This window comes from Fukomys damarensis, unplaced genomic scaffold (assembly GCF_012274545.1).
Source record: "Fukomys damarensis isolate Sample0158 unplaced genomic scaffold, DMR_v1.0_HiC HiC_scaffold_7, whole genome shotgun sequence".
In the NCBI taxonomy this organism is placed as follows: Eukaryota; Metazoa; Chordata; class Mammalia; order Rodentia; family Bathyergidae; genus Fukomys; species Fukomys damarensis.
Window position 1 is genome coordinate 17,831,824 of NW_022900919.1, and position 20,333 is coordinate 17,852,156.

General features: G+C 45.3%; 1 protein-coding gene across 3 annotated transcripts in view; it reads right to left on the reverse strand.

Moving 5' to 3' along the window:
* The window catches only part of Ntrk3 (neurotrophic receptor tyrosine kinase 3), a 356,741-nt gene that overhangs the window by 54,972 nt on the left and 281,436 nt on the right, over positions 1–20,333 (reverse strand). The gene's annotated exons all lie outside the window — the stretch shown is intronic.

Here is a 20,333-nt window from a genome sequence, read left to right on the forward strand (position 1 = left end):
ATTATCAGGATGTAGTTGGGAGATAAATTTGAATCCTGACTCTATCCTCTTTCTCTTTTCTTTTTAAATTGGGGAAGTCATACAACCTCAGAGCCTCAATTTACTCACCTGTAGAGTGGGAGAAGCATATCTCTCTCTCTCTCTTCTCTCTCTCTCTCTCTCTCTCTCTCTCTCTCTCTCTTTTACTCTCCCCCCCATCCTAACATAATGGCCATAGCAACCCCAACACAGCACTTGGTTTGTGACAGAAACTACTATTGGCAGCTAAAAATTATTTCGTGGAAAACCTCTACTTGGCCAATACCTCTTCTCTCACTGAAAATACAAATGGCAAGTTCAGAGACAGTCCCAGCATGAGAGGCTGTGCAGAGAAGGGCTGTTGCTGCCTCCACTAACATCCTAACATAATGGCCATAGCAACCCCAACACAGCACTTGGTTTGTGACAGAAACTACTATTGGCAGCTAAAAATTATTTCGTGGAAAACCTCTACTTGGCCAATACCTCTTCTTTCACTGAAAATACAAATGGCAAGTTCAGAGACAGTCCCAGCATGAGAGGCTGTGCAGAGAAGGGCTGTTGCTGCCTCCACTAATTTAGCAATCTAATTAAAGTCTGTCTGCCAGGAGAAAGCAGAGCTGTGACCTCAGCCCTCCCACCTCTTTGGAAAGAATGCTACAAAGGAATCATACAAGCAGTGGGGGCTGGTGATGAAAGGGGCAGCTGGAGATTACTCACTGACCTTTGCATTAATTGTTCAACAGGCAGAAACCCATTAAATACCTGTATTAACATTATGAAGAGCTTTGCAGGGCCAAGAGAGAGGACTGTCTCAAATGACCTTGTTGGAAAACAAAAGCTGAAGGTGGAGGACCGTGACAGACTGATCCCATGGGTGAGCAGCCATATAACAGGGACCGAGGGGCATGGCGGGAAGGCTCTTGGTTAGTATCTTGGTGGGGCTGGGAATTTCTTTCCAAATAGACTGCACAGAACATTGCTTTCTCCTATCAGAGTTCTTGATACCCTGAGGTGTCTGGATGATCTGCCTTGCAAGGATTTGTGGGAGGACACATTGGCAGACCATTCTATTCTTCTCTTTCCCAGCAAGGAAGATCTGCAGGCCAACAGCTTCTGGGGCAGCTCCTCACTGACCCCAGGTCCCAAAGAGGCTGCTGTCACACACTGTGGAGCCATGCCCCAGTCTTTACGAAAGGGGGATTAAAAAATAGGTTCCCTCCTTCACACCCTCTTTCTCTGTTTCCCAATATCTAAAGCATGGGATTTGTTGGCCTTGAAGCAGAAAGCTGAAGAGTCTCCCGCTGAGATAAAATGGGAGGGCAGGACCTCTCCTGAGAGGCCATCTGCTCATCACTGCTTGATCGTTCCTAGGTGACTAGTGGTGACACACAGGTTCCTGCAAGGTGAGCATCCTGGCAAGGCCTAGGAGTGGAGTTGGGGCTGTTGGTTGCAGTTGTTTGGTTTCAAGCCCAACAGAGATCATGCTTTTCTGGCCTTCTCAAGCACTCTGGACATGTCCCTGCCAAAAGTAACAATGCTTATTTTCCTGGATCCCTAAGTCCAACTCCAGGCTGAGTGACCTCAGGGGCTTCCTTCAGAGCTTCTCACTCTCAGGCACAGCGAGTGTGAAGGACGCGCTGTAAAAAGTGAGACTCCATCTTTCAACCACTACACCTGAATCAGAAGAACTGGAACTCTTTCTTCTCCTCTCCCTCCCTGCACAGCAAAAATCATTGTAGTCCATGAGTGACTCAGAGCCAAGGGGGAGCACTCCAGGGAGAGATTTCCCAACCCTCCTTCTGTATCCCAAGAGTTCAGAGCCTGGCAGCTGCTACAGAGCTCTTGCAGCTGGTGGTGGGAGCTTGGGCAGCCATGGCCTTGAATGTAGCAGGGAGCAGGTGACCACATCACAGGAAACAGTGGAGAATTCACTTGCTCTTCCTAAATGCCGGAGAAAGGCTGGGCAGAAGTCTCCCACGGACCAAAGCATCCTCCCCATATGTGCAAAGGGATCTTTGTCAGAGACTAAGAAATCTCCAGTGGCTCAGAATAAAATTTCCTTGGCTCATACCACCTGTCTGCAGGGTGAAGGGATTTTTGAGATCAATCCCTCTGCTTGGCCATGGGAGGGATGGTGAGTTCTGAGAAAGGGCAGAAGGAAATAAGAGAAATATAAACGGATTCTATTCCACCCTGAGTCCTTGAGAAGAGAACTTGTTCCTGGCCATGGAGACAAGAAGTCATACAAGATAACCAGGGACACTGTCGGAGAAAGGCTGACTTCGGGCCAAACACATAACATATATCACTTCCATGCAGACAGTCCCCTATCATCAGTAGACCGTAGACCCCAAGATACCATCTGAGCAACTTTCTCAACCTGCTTGGGAAGAGGTTGAGCACAGGAGATTATTGTGAATCTACTCTTACAGTGTATCCAAGATCGAGTCTCATAATGGATTCTGACGGTCAGTGTTTCTGTACCCACTTCAGACATGAAAAAATGAAGGCAAAGTGTAGCCTTCCAAATTCCCACAGTTAAATATGGCCAAGAAAGGACCCCTTTTTGTGTGGCTCCAGAGCCTGTACTCTTTCCTTCACTTCATCCTATGACCACCTAAATGGTCCTGTCTCAGATGGTCAACCTTCCGCATTCTTCCTTCTTCCACTCCTGGCAATTTTCTATTCCCCTTCTCATCCCAGAACCTTATCACAGCATCTTCCCAAGGGAAGGGCAGGGGATCCCTGCTAGAGGCCAGACTCTAGGGAGGAGGGTGTGGACCAGGCAGAGTGTGGGAGGAAGAGGCTCTGCTGGGCCCTGGGGACTGACTGGAGTAAACCATTTCATTTCTGACGTCCACATGTCTATTTGGGTCCCGGCTGTGCTTATTTTTAGCGTGCACAGAGACGCCTCTGGTGTAGCCATCTGACCTACATGCCAAAAAATGATGGATTTTCCTAGGAGGAGAGGGCATCAATCTCCTTTTACTGCCTGGCTGGCTGGCCTGGCAGAGTCTGGGTCACAAGGTTCAGACGCTGGGATGTTGGAAGGAGGGGAGGAGAGAGGAGACTCCATAGTCCAGGCCATGGGAAGACCTCCCAATCTCTAGCAAGAAAGGGGGCAGAGCAGGGTGCTGGTATGGAAAGGGGAGGGGTCTTTGGGAAAATGAAGAGTTCCTGGACTTTTTGCCATAACGCCTACAAAACTCCTTTTCGCACTAATTGGGTTCCACCAAAGGAAGCCACCTGTATATCTTCTCCTTCCCACAGGACAACTGGTTCACCTGACTTAAATACAGAATGAAGATCTCTGCATTTCAGTTACTGTGCCAAGAATTCCTCCTCTATAGCGAGGACAGAGATAACTATTCCATATGTGTGGGATTCACTTCTGGGAGGTCTTCCAGGTCTGCCGCAAGATTGCCCTGGAGCAGGACTGCTCATCTAGCATGGCCCCTGGGTACTCTGCAGAGACCTCAGCACCCTTCAGACCAGCAGGCAAGCTGGGGTTGTGCCTTCTCCTGCCACAGTTTATCTGGGCTGCCACATTCTGGAGTGGACATGGAGGGCTGAAGGGGATTTTCCCACAGCAGCTTCTGTGGCCAGCATGGGAACTGGATGCTTGATGTATCTGGATGCAGTGGCAACCACTGTCCACTTCACCTCCCGTTCTAGAAGAAAAGGAGGCAGGGAGGACAAAGCATAAACTGACCAGCCTTGCTGACTAAGGATGAAAAGGGAACAAAAACCCACCAAACTCATGGCATTGCTGAAAGATTGAGGATTTGAGAGAAAATAGCTCTGTGTTAGTTTCCTGACCTGCCACTTTCTAATTGGGTCCTATCATCTCCAAATCCCCAGGTCATCGCCTGTAGAATGGAAGCAGGAATGCTGACTTGGTAGAACTACTAAGGGGACTGATTTTAAATTTCTAGATTATAGAGATGACAGGAAACACCTGTAACACAGCAAACATGTAAGAGATGTGGTCCCTCCCCTTTCTGTTAAGATTTTCGTTATATGAGATCGACCTATTTGCAAAAAAAATAGTGGCTTGGAAAGAAACGTGGAGAAGGATGATGATTTTCTGCAGAAATAAAATGTTCTGAGGTTGCTCAGGGGTGGGCAAGCCCTGACACCAGGGTGACCAGCAGTCTGTCTGAAACTGCCACCACGAAGTCTAACCTCCACCTTCTTCAGAGTCCAAAATAGCTGCGGGAGGAGGTTGATCAGACAATAGAATGAAGACATTGTAAGGCAGAGACAGCCTCCTATTCAAGATTGGTATTGATCAGTAGAGAAAAACCGGAATTTGCAGAGTAGGTGGTTATAAATAATGGTGATCTGACTCTGCTGTATGGCAGGCTGCAAACCAGCCCCCCAGAGACGACTCCCTCGGTCATACCCAGAGGGTCTTAGCAGTTCATTCACCACCTTGGTGCCTTGGCTGGGTATTGTCCTGGAAGCCATTGTGTGCAGTACTGAGCTGGTCCACTTGCAAAGGCTCAGAGAAAGAGAGACCCTCTTCCCACACCTGGGTGCTTCTGGCCCAATTTTTAACCCAGTTCCAATTGATTCCCTGCCTCATCACAGAGACTTCTCAGCTCTTTTTCTTATAGATTCCACCTGACTCTATGCTTGTCATTGTCCTTTGTGCTCTTATTAATGAGAAAAATAACTGCCATCAATTAAGCACTTACTCTGAGCCAACTGCCAGGGTAAGTACTGGACATGCACCAGCTCATTCATTCTTACAATGCTCAGAGACTCATGTTGCCACCTTAGTGCAACATACGGGGAAACTAAGGCTCAAGATGATTATGCAATTTGTCCAAGATCCCCATTGGATACTCCTGAGTCTAGTGCAGCTCACAGGGGACACATTTCAAGAGAGCAAATGGATGCTTGTAGACACTACCAAATCCTATCCTGTAATTTTTCCTGTGCATACAAACCTACAGCAAAGTTCAATTTATAAATTAGGCACAGTAAGAGACTAACAGCAACAATAATAAAAGGGAAGAATTATAGCCATGTATGGAAATAAAAGTTATGTGAACGTGGTCTCTCTTGAGTCATAGTGAATATTAATATTTTTGGACTGTGGTTGACTTAGGGAACTGAAGCCATGGAAGAGAAAGCCATGGGTAAGGGGGGACTAGCAAGTGAGCAGACTGTGTCACCTGGCCAACCTTCAGTCACTCGTGTCTCCTACTGAAGAGAGAGCTTCTGCTCTCTGAACTGGCATCAGTACACATCAGAAACCAATGGCATCTATAGAAACACAGTCACCTCACCATGGAACCTGTTCTTGCCACCTTCGTGGCTACCACCTGAGCTCTCTGGCAGCAGTCAGGATGCCATTTGGAGAAGAGGATGCCAGCAAAAAACAAAAATCCAAGATCCCAGTGCAATTTAGAAAAGTAGAGGGCAGCTGCATGCATGATGGAGGAGTGAGATTCTTGGCAGGAGGGGGGCAGAGGGGAGAAGGAGATGAAGGGAGGATCTCTGAGAAGCTTGTGTTTTCTTTGCACTAACCAGACCCTAGGGTCTCAGGCTGCCAAAAAGGCTCAGAAGAAAACATTAATTCAATACCACACATTTAATTACACATGAAATGGAATGTCTTTAAATGGAAAAGAATAACATTCTCAAAGCTCCAACAGTGGGGTTTTGGAATGGCAGGAGAAAGAAAGAGGGCCAGCTCTGAGTCTTGGAGGAGAAAGGACACCACAGAGAGGGCAGACCCCGGCCTTCACTAGTAGCAGGAGTTTCTGCCTGCCATCACACACTGCCCTCACCTGCTGTAGTGCTGCTCTTCTGCTCTAGTTCCCTCATGCTTAGGAGCAGTGAGGCAGTTTCCCCTGAGCTGTGGTAGGAGAGCATTAACAGGTGGGCACGTCCCCTGGGTAGGTAGCTGCAGTTTCTCTGCCATGGTCTGCAACCAAGCCAGTCAGTTCTCCCCAAGGACAGAGGAGCATGCTCTACAAAGCCATCCCTGGATGACTGACACTCTTGGAACAAAGGGTCTCTTGGGTTCCTTGCAAGGGCCTTTTCTAGGAGAACACATTTCAAAGACTGGAGAGCCAACAACAGAGGGATCCATGCAATTGTCCTTGAAAATCTAAAATTTTAAATGACTAACCAGGGGGGTGCATAGCAATGACATGAGAATGGATTTCAGGTCGAAGGAACGTAGTATTTTTGGTTGCTGTTGCTGACCTGGGCTGAAGTTGGCCCGTGGCTGTTTAACTAAGAACCTATTCTTCCTGCTGGCCAGCCCATGACCCATCCCAAGGTCCCCTCTCAACTGGACGGGGGTTTCCTTCCCATGTTTTTTCCCGACCTGGAAGTCTTTACAAAGAGGCTCCACAAGGTGCTGGCTGCTGCTCAAGTGAAAAAGCCAATGTCAAGTATTACTCAAGGTCATTGACTAGGACTAGCATGGGGCCTACTATGTGGTAGATGCTCACTAAATATCTGATGAATGAATGAATAAATTAAAGCTCCCTCTGAAGCACTGCTAGAGACTTTAGCAAGAACACTACAGAGAAGGAGGAAGAAGGGAAGCTGGGGGAGTAGTAAAAGAAAAGCAAAGATGACTGAAAATGGAAAGGATCCAGCAAGTCCCAAAGAGCACTCTTATTTATGTCCTGGCTTCAAGAATGGCCTAAACAATCAAGATCCTATTGAACCAAGACACTTGGAAGACCCACATCCCAACCCTCAGTCTCTGGCAGTTCAGACTTCTAAACAAAGTGTCTCTGTGGTCTGCATCAAGTGAGGGTGAGTAACACCAGGTCCCACTCTGGGGTACGTGTGCACCCACCTCCTCCAGGTAATGGAGGAGGATGCAGAGACATCATGTTCTCACCATGATGAACAAATAAATAAAACACCCTGCTGTTTCTGGAAGCAGTGAAGAAAGAGGATCAGAAGAGGACTGTCTGTTCTGGGGTAATTTCCAGCTCACGTTTCCTGACAGTAGAATCTTTGCACATGAAGCTGGAGCTCAGATGTGTCCCAGCTCCCAGATGCTACACCCTGGTTCCATACCCTGAGCTCAGACTGGGGCTGACACTGTAGGTTCCTGCCATCGCCTCCTTCACCACACTGCACCTGCCCTTGCAAACCCACTTCCTTAGTCTCCATGTCACACTGGCCCTTCCCATGGGAAAGGGACCTCTGGCTTTCATTAAGCATTGACTGCTAGAGCCAAGAGCAAAGAGCAAAGGAGTTCCCCAAGGAAAGCCATCTGGAATTGAGCACTTAGGTGCTGAAAGATGGATCTCAGGCTCCAGCTGGGAATCTGTCCCTCCAACTTGCCCGGCTCCCTACTTCCTCCCCCTCTTCTGGCCTGGATGTTTTCTTTCCAACTTGGTGACAAACCCTCCCTCAAATTGTGAAAGTCCATACAAGGGCTTCATACCACACTTCAATCTCCCTGGAGGCTCTCCTATTCCACCAACTGGCCAGGGATCCTGCCTCAGCTTCTCACCCTGCATTTAACACTGTCCCCTAAGTCCTTGTGGAGGCATCATGTTGTCACCAACAAAAAGAACATTGGGAGTTCCAGGCTGCTCCTTCTCGCTGTGGCACTTTGGGCCAAATATAAACGGCTGAGCACGTGAAGCAGTGACAGGACACTCCATATAGGAAATGTGGAGTCAGGAAGCTAAAACACCTGTGAGAACCTCAAGGGGGTCCACAGAAGGACAGACCAGAGGACAACAATCATCCATTCATGTGTGGGACATGCCATCAGTCTTGACTTCTATCAACTAACTTACATTCTGTGGAATGGAGTCCCTTCAGACAGGAAGGACAGAAAAGGACATTGAGGAACTTGTATTATCAGAGACAACAAAACATCCAAATGCAAAACACCAAGTAAAAAATGAAAAAGAAAGGACAGAAGATCCTATAAATAAATACCAGTATTAGAGCAAGGGCAATGGGAAGAACATGACTTGAGCCAAAGGCAAAACTGGGTTAAAATTTGCCTTTGATAACACATCCTATGAGGTGGCCTTTGGTAATTTACTAAACCAATCTCAAACCCTGATGTTTTTATGGGTGAAATTAAGAAAATATCCATCTCATGGAATCATCAAGAGGAACCAATGAGATTATGCAGGTGCAGAGATGCACGTGAAGGATGTTGAATGAAATAACAGCTGTGAAGCTTCGTGAAGGAAGATGTTGGTTCCTTCTTCCCACCTGCCTGTTTCTCAAACTTCTAGGGATCCTCCCTGGTAACTTAACCTCACAGAGCCTCCATGTCCTCCCCAGGCAAGCAGAAATAACAATAATAATAATAAGCAATAATATATGTGCCTACTGGATGCAGATGAGGTACCTTTAAATAAAAGTAAATGCTTGGAACAGTAATAGACACATGGTTGTTATCAACAGGCCTCGCCCTATAGCATGAAAGCATTCAGGACAGCCATTAGTTGGATATCTGAGAATTCTGATAACATAGGCCAAATCTCCAGAATTTTTCCTCAAAAATTCTCTGCATAAAAGCCTTAGGGTAGATATGACAGAGAGATAGGTTGGGCCCTCACTATTCTCTTGGTGACTGGTGAGCTCATATCTGTGCCTTTGTACCCATTGTGCTCTCCATCCATGGCACCTTTCCCCTTCCACTAACAGACACCAACCTATTCCCCTAAGCCAGTCATGGCGAACCTTCTAGAGCTTTCGGTGATACAAATAACACACTTGGCACTTGTGCAGTAGTTTTGCCGCTACTGATGGGTCAGCTTTAATCCCATCTTCTCCCCTAAGGTCTTCTGATCATTTTTTGTTCTTGAAAAGACCTTTTTCTCCCTCCATGTCTGTTCCTAATGTAAATTTACATATCCAAGGATCATCTCTGTCCTCTTTGCTGTACCTTATATAAGCTCAGCTCATGCTCTACTGAAACAAACAAGCTCAGAATGTCCTTGCTGCCTAGTTGGAGAGAGTTAATAGCATCACAAAGACCAATATTCAATTTGTATATGATATAATTTGGTTATATTTTAGCCCTAGTTTTCCAATTCATTTGTGAGCACTGGCCTAATGCTTAAATAGGCTACATTCACCAGTTTTCAGAAAAACAGTTGGCCTAAAGAGGTCTGCTCATTCTTGTTCTTTCCCCCAGCAAAAAAAGTAATGATTGAGAAGTTTAGCTTAAGCATAAAGAATCCTACCAGGTGAGTAGCTCACCCCAGGAAGCCATCTTAGAGACTTTGGAAGGCTTTCTTTGGGAAGAATTGACTTTAGTCCTGCCTAAAACAGGAGGTCAAACATCACAAGGAAAGTGACAGTGTTGCTCAGAAGGGAAAGGAAGGGCAGGGAAGAGGAAGGGAGGGGAGGGGAGGGAAGGGAAGGGAAAATAGTCACAGAGTCTATAGCAATTTAGAAACTGAGATGTCCAAGTGGGCACTTAAACCTCATCTTTCCTCCTCTTGGGGCAGTACTTAAAATCTGGATGCAGTTGTGACCTCCAAGGGCTTAGATATGCCCTCTTGAAAGAGCTCTTTCCATCAGTCAGAGTGGGTGGAGGCCCCCTGAGGCAGTTCTGGCCCCCAGAGGGAAGCTTCCATCTTCCTGCAGCTCTGCAGAGGGTTGGTGGCAATAGCCTCACCTTCTAATCCCCATACCCTCTGCCTACTCCACAGGCAATAGCTCCTTCACTCTTCCCAGCTTGGCCCAGCTTCCACAGGCTTCTTCTTGGCCCCACCAGTACAAAGTTCTCTGTGCTGCCATCACTCACCCTGTGCACACCTTCCATCTCCAGCCTTGTCTCCCTGCCTTTGGCCTTGGTGTTTGAATATTCCTTCTACCAGACTCCATGGGAAGGCTCTGAAGCCATCTCCATAACCATGGGGAGCCCAGGGAGTCTATGGCTGAGTCCCTTAAAAGTCCCACCCCAGAGGTAAGGCTTCTACCAGCCTCCTTTACCACCTCAGTCCCTCCTCCCGCTACACCAAGCCTCCTGCTCTGGTCTCCACTCTCCTCAGCCCAGCATGTGATGGGAAACAAGATCAGGGGTCAGAGCCTCTGGGCCCCTGCTGCAGGCCCTGGGCGTGGGCAGCCTGAGCTCAGGGCAGCCAGCAGATTCGTTCCGCACAGCCTCCACGATCCTGGATCTGTGCTTCCCCCATCAAAGCCCACGCACTCTGCCAGGTGTTTTCCCACACATCCTCTGAGGAGATTTCCAAAAGTTCCCCCACACCAGATGTTAAGCATACTGGCCGATGCTTTTCTGGCCTGGCTCCTGAGCCTCCCCATACCCTACAATTCAACCAAAAAGACAAAAAAAAAAGTCAGAATTGGTGGAATTCTGGAGGTCCCACCTGCCTTCTGGCCTCTCTGCCTAGCTTGGTATCTCAGATTAGGTCTAAGGAATTTCACCAAATTTCAAGTTTGCTGCATCTCTGACACTGGCTAAACTTGCCAGCAAGCACTTACATGAATGGTGTTTTGGACCAGAAAGTCATTCCTTCTAGTTTTCTTGGTGCTGGAAAAAATGGAGTTGCATAGAGAAGGTTGGGCTTTGAACAATGCCAGCATCACGCTTTTCTTACCAGTCCTTTGGAAAATCCAGAAATTGAAGGTCAAGAAGCCATTGAGAGCAGTGGTCAGTGGTAAATTGGAAGTAGGGAGAAGTTTTCATTGGACATCTCTAAACTTGGGCTGTTGACAAATGGTCACCTCTTATCATTAGGCCTGGACACTCTTAAGTGGCCCCAGGCATCAGACTGAGGCGTCCATCTCAGACATGGGTCCTAAAAAATCCAGTCTTTACAACTCTGTAAGTAAATCCCCAGTTTTCCTTCTCACTGGTCTTGGGGGCATTTCCTTTGTCACTTCTGCAGCGAGATTGCTGCTTAGTGTGGCGACATCTGCATACCTCTGTGTATCGTGGTCAGCTTCACTATAGATTATTTAACTTGCTCCACTCTTTCCTAGAAATTCTTCTTCCTGTGCCCCCCCGCCTACCTGCCTTCTCCACTTCTCCATGGGCTTCTGGACTCCATGCTGGTCTCGTTGCTCTTGCTTTCTGCAAGTCCTCTGCTTCTGCCTCTGTGTGTGCGTGTGCATGTGCGTGTGTGTGTGTGTGTGTGTGTGTGTGTGTTTCCTTTTTCTTATATACTTTAGATCTTTATTGCAGGCTTCCCCAAGCAGAAACTAAAGCCCCCTTGAGTCTCTGCTATGCAAGGTATGGACAGCACCCATAGCTTTGGCTGCTAGTCCTTTCTACCAGCTCTCTAAAGGCAGTCCTTGGCCATAGCTCCCTTTGCACGGCCCCCTTGGTCCCACAGGGACTATGTCAGATTCCCACACTGGCTCATTACCTTAAGAACTCACCCTTTCCCAACATATCTCTTCTCTGGGATCTTATCCATTTCCCCAATCATTTTCAACACACACACACACAAAAAAAAAATGACAGAAGCTGAAGGACCAGCCAGCTATAACCTCCTGCAAATGTGTCTTGTGTCATTTATGCACAGATCTCTTGTATACATTTTCTGTAGATTTTGGATCAACATATGGAATCTCCAGTTACTCCAGGTCATGACTTAGGCAGAATGATTTAGGAAATACAAGTTATAAAATCAGGAAAGAATTAAATATTTGGATGGAAAATCAGTCACAGGAAGAAAAATGATACTGCAACACAGCAAAACCACTTGATGGATATGTCACTGAAATAAAGAGCTTCTATCTCATCACCCTCAAAAAAAACAAGTTTCTAACAGGCTAGAATTTAGGAAATGGAACTTCGTGCATAGTACTCAAGGTTGCTAAATTCCAGACGTGTAAAAAGTCATGTCATCACTTTACTTAGTGTGCTATCTTCCCTGTTTTAGTTTAGTGAATGTTATAAATAAACAGATTAATAAGTAAAGCCACCTATATGTGAATCCATCAGTTCCCTCACAGCTACAGTGACCTCAAAGGGTTTGATTTGTTAACGTCTTTTCATTTATCATGTGCATTCTTTTGTCATAAACTTCCCAGAGAGTAAAAGGGAAAAGTACAAACTGCTAAACGATGTGGTTTTCTCATCCTGTTGGGGGAGAAAGAGCCAGGACTGAAGAGGCACTTTTTTTTTTACAACATGGAGGTCAAAGACCCCAACACGGGCCTTACGCACCCCTAGCTCTGTCTGACTAGCTGTGTGACACTGGGCATTTTACTTAACTCTCTGAGATAACACTTTATTTGGTAAGGGCAATCTACTGCTGACATTTGTAAGCAAACGAGTTAATATTAGTCTGTGAACCTCTTAGGACATCGCAGGCATTGAGTTTTAAGACTAAGATTTACTTTTATTCTCTCACACAGATTCTTCAGTTTAGGCTGCCTTGGAAATGCTTACTTCCCTTTGCACCCATGGATACAGAGAAAAGGTAGAGTCAAAGGACCTCTCTCCTCTAGGAGCACATCTATGCCACCTGCCAACCAGAACAGGAATTTGTCTGCCAAGCCTCTGCCTGTTGCTGCCATCAAACAAGAACTCTGATTGCCTTAGGCCATAGTGGTCCAGCAGGGCCATCTGCTTGGCTTGGGGAGGCTGTTGGTTACTGCCTGTACACCACAGAGGGTCAGGAGATCTGAGGACAGAGTAAGGCTTGGGAAAGCTAGAGGGCATCAGGCAATGGATGATAAGCTCCCAGGAGAGGAAAGCAGGACCAAATGACCTCACTGGGTGCCTTTCACCTTGGCATATGAAGCCTTAGGAGTGGCTAAGTGGTATTTTGGCAAGTGAGTAGCCCTGTGTCTGGGACCCAGTGAATCAGGGCATGCAGCAAGCTGGAGAATGCTCACCCCTATAAGGCCTCACCTTGCTCCAAATCTGCCTCACAGGCACAGCCATCGGCCCCAGCCATGCCTCATAAGTGGTGGCAACAAACACAAGAGACCAATTCAGTAAAACATCAGTTTTGACAGTGATGAAAACTAGGGCATCAAGCTGGACTTGCTAAGGGACCACATACTCAGTTGATCCACAATGTATTCAATAAAGATGTGTGAGAATTATAGTGTGTGCCAGGGATACCCTTGCTACACGCAAGGGTCAGAAAGGGGAACAAACCCTCCTGGCCCTCCCACTGGTCAGAGGGGAGACAGGCAGTCATGGAGCAATTCCAATGCGTTGTGATGAGCCCTTGATGGGTCAGGTGACTTCTTGTCTACTCTCCCTGAGCCTCAACTGCTTTGTGTGTAAATGTGAGAATATATGCAAAAACTTTTTGCACACAACAGTCACAGGGAAAGCATTCTAGTTTCATCACCCTCCAAAAGCAGAAGTAAAAACATACTGCACACCACTCCGGGTACTTGTAAACTATGTTGCCATGTTTTCGTGGAGGGGTGGGTGGTGGCTTAGAGGAGGGCTGTCCAGGAAAGCTCACCTTGTTCTGCTCTCCACTCCCAGTTCTCCAGGAGTGACTAGAATTTCCCATAGGAGGGGCACAGCAATGGGTTTTACTGCCTCCTCCTTCAAGCAGCTTAGCAACATGACCTATGAAACCAGACTACCCAGGACTAAATTCAGCCTGCACTAATCATTCTGCTCACTGGGAAGATGAGAGTAAAGAGAACTCAGGAGACTGGGAAGAGAGAAAAAACAGAGCCCACATGGGATGATCTTTCGGTGAGGTGGCTGGGGGACTTCTAAGAACAGAAGCATCTAAGATTCAACATTTGGTCCTCAGAGTGGTCGCAACATAAACTCCCTATGTAATACGAACACTAGAGCAGAAGCCACCCTGCACCCAAGCTGTGCAGATGAGGGGTATTTTGCACATAAAACACTGCTCAAAAATCATGCAGCACATATTAGGACAAAGATTCAGGAGAGCAGTGGTACATGGGGGAGGTGGAGTCAATTTGCACGGAGCCCCTCAGTGAAAGTGGAGTCTGTGAAGTTTTCACAAGAAAAGCAAGACATCAGCCTATCCCAGCCCAGGGTATCCTTGGAGAAATGAGAGAAATGTGTACAGAATGACGCTCCAATATTTTCATCTGAAAAATGCTCAGCTGTTATCTAGCTTGTAAAATCATCATTGTCCACGTCTCTACTCCATATCTCTGCCTGGTGTCTATTGATCCTTCATAAGTAACAGAGACAAAAGAGAACCCATGCTTTTTACCCATGCACCTGATCTTGACATGACTTCTCTGTGCAGCAAGTAGTGTTTCCATTCACTTAATGTCTCAAGCACTAATCAGGAGGTTTCCTTGAGGACTCCTTCCAAAAGTTTCCCCAAGTTCATCAGTAAACCCTGTTTCCTCCACTGCCAAAATTTCTCAGATGTGTCCACATATGCAGCAGTATGAATATGGGAGCAAGTGCTCCCATCCTGAGACTACCATCCTATCCCAAGCCATGAGGATGGACAATGGTCCCCTAGCATAGTTTCTGTTCTCCCTTCATTCCTGTTCTATTGCTTCCCCTGTGATGAAACACAGTCATCCACCAAGGATTCTGTTTTAAAAATAGTAAAGTAGGAATCTTAATGTCACTTCCTGTACTTCAAACCTGAGTTGAGAATAAAAGCCAAATTGGTTTTATCATTGTGTGCAGGATCTGATTCTCCTTGGTCCCCAACCTAATCTCTATCACCTTCTCCATGCTATCCCACCCCCACTGCCCTTCCTGTCTCAAATATTTTGAGCTCAGTACTGCCCTTGTCTCTGAACTCTTGCTTTCCAAAAATTAAACCAAAAGGGGCCACTTCAGGACACTGTGTTGATTCTTAAACTCAGTGATAACATTACTGGATACTTGTCTTACTGACTTATTTATCTACTTATCTGTCTGTCATCAGTCCTTCCAGTGGAACAGGACCTCCATGAGAGCCCTGGCTTTGAGATCTCTGACAGTGTTGTACCCCGGCACCTCCAACACTGCCTGGCTTGCATGGTGCTGAATGCAACTGAGCTGAATAGATGAATGATTGCCTTGTGGGTTTTACGGTTATTCCACAGTCTGGAAACATTGAGTGAGGGCTAGAGATCCAGCACCAGCCCAGATGGCTGCAGCTTCAGCAGATCTGAATTCTGAAGCCAAGGCAGATGTTCTAGTTATTAAACCAGGGCAGTACCCAGCAGGAGGGCAGTCACAGAACTGAGTTAATATTAAGCTTAAGGGCACAGACTTCAGAGTGCAGATTCTATCAGCAAACACATAAATTTTATATGTACTGAAAATCAGAAGCTTAGGTTCTCCATCTCCCCTAAACATCACAATGGCTTCTGGTCCTAGGACCTGACTCTCAAGCTGGAGTTTGATCACATCATTAACTTACTAAAGTACTGACACCAACAAAAAGGGACCATTTCATCAACCAGAGACTTCTCAAGCATATGGGCTCTGTGAACCTGTTCATGGGTAACAGCTATGAGGGGTCAGGCATAGAATCTTGGTCTCTGGAACACGTGGTGGATATCCTTGAATTGTCCCAACATATTCTACCAAGGCCATGGAGCTGAATCCTTAGCAGGATGAGAAAATGAGGATTTAGGAGACTGCCTCCTGCATTTCCTCAAGTGCCTACAAAAAAAGCCAGAAGTAGACCCAAAATTAGGTTATGAAATCAGCAAAAATTAAGTGTGCAGAGCAGGTGAATTTGGCCAAAACTCACAGTACTGAAAATAGGTGATTTGCATACTTTATGAAAGACTTTCTGTCCAACAATATCTTGTTTGGGTTCTCTGCTCAAACAACTAATCCAGGACTTTTTTCCAAGAGTATCACAGCACAAGTCTCTGTGTAACCAACTCACCTCAGATGAACTAAGGAAATGGAAAGCAATTCTCTCAATCCCCTCTCTCCTCAATTTTACCCATGTCATTTTTATTTTCTGCTATTGTCTCAGATGAATTAAGTTTTCCCTCTTCCCCATGACTGAAAAGTGAACACCCAAGCTTCTTTTTCCGGTTTTCTATCTGCTTTTTGTATTTGCCCCATCTAGTACTCACCCTTCTTCAATACTATAAATTCATCTTTCCCACAGTATCACCTCAAAGATAAAGTTGCCCCTAACTTAATAAAAGCATCCCTGGGCCCCATCTCTCCTGGAAATTACTCTCCCTGATCCCCTTCACCACCAGACTCAAGCAGCCTATGTACTCCTGTTCCCTGCCACTCATCAGCTCCCTGCTCATCTTTCAAGCAGCCACACTTCTTTTCACAGCTCTACCCCACAAACGCATCTGTCACAAAATCACAGTGGTCTCTCGATGCCCAAATCTGATTGCTTTTTCTTAGTCCTCACTCGGCAAAAGTGAATCTCAAGTTGACCAAAGCTTATCTGACCTCCCATCATTAGCTGCCTTATACATATCTGCGGGTGCTCACTTAGCACACATACACATGGCCAGGTTTCCGAAATTCTAGGGAGCCCAGCACATACAGGCACCTATCACAACAGGGTATATGACTTCAGTGTATGCAAATGTCTGTGAAGTTGGGACCATCTTTGCATCCTCTGTGTGACACTAATGCATAGCTAGCACCTGGCATTAAATGTAAATATTCATTAAATCACGTTATTAAAAGAATTTGTGCCCCTGATGCTTAAAGAACCTGGTGATGATATGGGTGAACTTATAGGGAATATGGCTAGACTCTTTCCAGAGAGATCTTTAGAAGGAAAGGAACATTTAATTAATGCCATAGTTAATAACTTTAAAAATGAACAGCTACTTATTGTGCGCCTAATGTGTCAGGCACTGCAGCACTGGCACATTTGCAGATTGGCACAATAGCTATAGCAGAAGCTGGGGAGGGAGAAGGAAAAGTCAGGCAGACAGGTAGTAAGCCAAATCCAAAGTGACTGCTGTTACAGAGCTGATTCCTTAGTATGCACTCTGCCCTGGGACAACTCCTGCTTCCACAGCCAAGGACAAGGCCAGATGGGGTAAGCAATGAATGGACACTGGTGTGTTGATTGATAAGGGCACCGCAGTTCCCTTCAGCCTGGCCATTCAGTGGTGAAGTCCTGCACCAATCTGCTACAATTGCTTCTTTGCAACCCTTTGGCAGTGAGGGAGAAGGGTTTGCTCTCAGAGTTCTTTCCCGTGCTGTATTTCCTTGATTCCCAGCTACTTTGACATCCAGAAATATGCCAGAGAGCTTACACGGTAGGGTCCACATGCCCAAGTAGGCTTTCAGAGCTGGCATCCATTGTGCCTTGGCCTGGCAGATAGAAAAGGCCAGCACCTGGGGATCTTGGAATGCATATGACATCTTGGCAGCCACCTCTGACAGATGACCAACAAACAGCTTGCAGAGGCTGTAGGAAGTGACGCAAACCTAATTGCACCCTTGGTTTCAACTTTGATGCTCCTCCCAAATTCAGCCTTTCTCTCTACCCTATTGCTACCAAGCTTTGATCCTTAATGCCACCTCCTTATCTTGTTTATCCCCCAACCTGCTTGGGCTTTCTCCATCATCTGCTCTGCTGTCCAGGGACCTTTCCTTCTGCCAGGACCTCATCTCTAGCAAAAGCAAATACAGGAAGTCAGAAGAGGGGAGGATGCATTTATCCTGCATGGTCAGCTTCTGTCCCACCCATTCCCCTACCCCCTAAATAGACATAAAGATCCTGTTGGAAAAAGAGGAGGGCGTGTGTTGGAATTACAGCTGAGGCTTTCCTGTCACCACTAGAGCAACTAGAGAGAAAACATGGCAGTCACTTGGACTCAAAAGCTGAAGATTTAGACAATTTCATGATTGATCACTTCACCCTTGTATCTTTCCTGCTGCTATTTCCTTTATTTGCTCCAGTTTAGTCCTCTCCCAACTCCAGCCCAGATCAATGGCCTGGCTGGAAAAGCACAGCTTGGAGTCATCTGTGGCCTTTCACAGAGGCTTCAGTCTCTGCTGCCATGCTGCACCTAATACGTTACCAAGAGACTGCCTGCTTAAAGGCCAGGGCAGGAGATCCAGCACATGGGAATGACCTTGAGAAAGTCACAGCACCATGCTCGGTTAGCCATCTGTACAGCATATAAGATCAGAGACTTCACTCAGAACCCTACTAACATTTCTGGACGGTAGCTCAAAATCATCAGCCTTAAAATGTGGTCAAACTCTACCCAGAAGGGGCTTGTAAGGAACAGCACTCAGAAGTCACCTGAGAAAAGAAATGACCACTGCATTCACTAACATTGCATTCTGGGTTCTGAAGCAACATGTGTCAGAAGGAGATGGCTTTCCCTAAGTCAACACTCTGTTAAAAGGCAGCTAGGTGTCCACAGAGAGAACCCACTGGATACCTGGTTGGGGAAATCCCTAAATATCCAGAGTCAGCTGCAATGCACTGCAAAGGAGCAGTGCAGTGACAGGCAGACCCTCTGGTGGGGCTGCTACTGAATCAAGTCCCTCATTCAGCCTCACTACGAAAAACACTCGTATACCTGCACTGTGATTCATAAAAGTTGAAAAATAAAATAAGCCAGCTTTACAGACATAGGAGCCTGGTGAAATAAACATGGTATATATCCACACAGTGCAACATTATACAGACATTAAAACTGTGCTATGAAGACGGATGTGGTGGCAAACACCTGTCAAACCAGCATCCTGAGAAGCTGAGGCAAGAGGACCACAAGATCAAGCCCAGCCTGGGCAACTTAACAAACTTAGGGAGACTTGTCTCAAAAGGAGAAAAAAGGATCTGGAGCTATGGCTCAGTGACCAGAGAGGGAAAAAGTATCAATCTGTTTTTCAAGACTGTGGGGAACCTCATGCTCTATACTGCTGTTGGGGTATACATTAATATAACCTTGTATGGACTACATGTACAAAACAGGTAAGTAGTTTATGGGAGTTATTTGGCTCTGTGCTAATATCACATTGATTTAAATTCAAAATATTCAACATCAGTCTATTCTGGGCATTCATAAGAGCAATAAATTAAATAAACGTGAATACCTAAATACAATGAAGTAGGATGCACAAGAGAGCATTCTCTAGGAGCTCCAATAAACCAGGAGAGCAGCGTATTAAAAAACTCAAAATAGCATGCATGGTACAGCTTAATTTTTGCAAAATGGAGGAAAATATAAAAATATTCATGTTTGTCTAAATTTAAATTGCTTAGGGGGTGAAGGGAGGGCAGAGGTAAGGGGAAAAAATGAGAATCAAGACTTGTCATGTAGAGGTACATGATCCCAACAATGAATGCAACTGTACTGTATCCCTAAAATGTACCAATAAACTCAATTAAAGCTGAAAAAAAAATAAAAATAAAAAATAAATTTAATTTGCTTAGATGTAATTCACAAGTGCACTCAAGTATACTGGTGAACCATATGGTAATGGTGGTGATGTTAGGAAGTATCTGCAGGTGAGAGTGCAGAAAAGACTATGCACATGCTTTATATATAATAATATTGGGATAAATAATATCAGGAAAATGCCACTCCAATAAACTTTATAAATAAAAATAAAAAATAAATTTAATTTGCTTAGATGTAATTCACAAGTGCACTCAAGTATACTGGTGAACCATATGGTAATGGTGGTGATGTTAGGAAGTATCTGCAGGTGAGAGTGCAGAAAAGACTATGCACATGCTTTATATATAATAATATTGGGATAAATAATATCAGGAAAATGCCACTCCAATAAACTTTATATATAAAAATTTATTTTGCATATATATTATATAAACATTATTGAGGCATTATTTACATTCCATAAAATTCACCCACTCTACTGTTTAATTCATAATTTTAACACATCTACTGTGTGGTAAAATCATTAATGTAATCCAGCTTTAGAACATACTCATCACCCCAGTTAGAGCTATAGGTCCATTTAATCTCTGTCGCAACACCCAGTCCTAGGCAACCTATAATCTACTCTCTCTACAGATTTGCCTCTTCCTGACATTTATATAAATAACACAAAAGTGTAAATGAATATCAAAATTTATAATAGATAACATGAAATAGAAAGAAAAAGTCCAAAGGGGAAGGGGAAGGAAAGAAGGAAAAGAAAAAAAAAATTTGAGAAAAGGAAAAAAATGGAAACAAAGTCTTTGTAAATGGGGGGGGAGTGGTTGAAGGGAGGGCAGGGGAATGGTGGCAAAATAAGAACCAAGATACATCACATAAAGGTAAAAGTTCCCAATGATGAATTGTATACCTAAAATGTACCAATAAACTTAATGAATTTTTTAAAAAAGGGACCCTTTTGTGTCTGGTTTCTTATTGTAATTTTAACGATTCATTCTTGTTGCAACAAGTCATTAGTAATACATTCTCTTTCACTGTTGAGTAGTATTCTATCA